The following is a 606-nucleotide window of genomic DNA, read 5'->3' as shown; positions in this document are numbered from 1 at the left end:
TCTGTCATTCATTTTCTTGTGCACATTTTTAATACAGAAACTGATTTTCTGAGAATGATAAGTTTTCCTAGGACTTAAAAAGTTACAGAGGACCTTACTTGTTTTTCATTATTTCCTTTACAGATTTTTTTATTCAAATATTGTTTCAAAACATGTGCTCACAAAATAAACCTACCAATATCAATACTTACCATTAAGGCAATCACTTCAGTTGAGAGGAAAATCAGGTTTAGGATCTGAGAAAACAAAGCAGAATATATCCTTGTTGCCTGTAGCTTTGGAAGCTTGGAAAGTCCTATTATCCTAAGAATTAAATTGACTTACTCTAGTGCATACAGATGGCAATGCCTTGTGCTAGGTACAGCTGCCTTTTTTTTTTTTTTGTCCTCAAAGGAGAGAGGGAAAAGTCTAGTCTGTCCACCTACAACAAACAATGAGTTTTCATAACATAAGGGTGAGTTTGAGGGTTTATTCTACATAATCCCATATGCATGCTTCAAGACATCTTTTTGTGCATTTAATAATACTTTCAACAAAGTTATTCTGGAAGTGACATTTCTTGGAAGGAAAACAGAATTAAAATGTGATGCCTGCTGAAATGTTAAA

The sequence above is a fragment of the Pygoscelis adeliae genome, unplaced genomic scaffold, assembly GCF_000699105.1.
Source record: "Pygoscelis adeliae isolate BGI_AS28 unplaced genomic scaffold, ASM69910v1 Scaffold175, whole genome shotgun sequence".
In the NCBI taxonomy this organism is placed as follows: Eukaryota; Metazoa; Chordata; class Aves; order Sphenisciformes; family Spheniscidae; genus Pygoscelis; species Pygoscelis adeliae.
The sequence above is the reverse complement of the archived record's forward strand: the minus strand, read 5'-3'. Positions refer to the sequence as shown.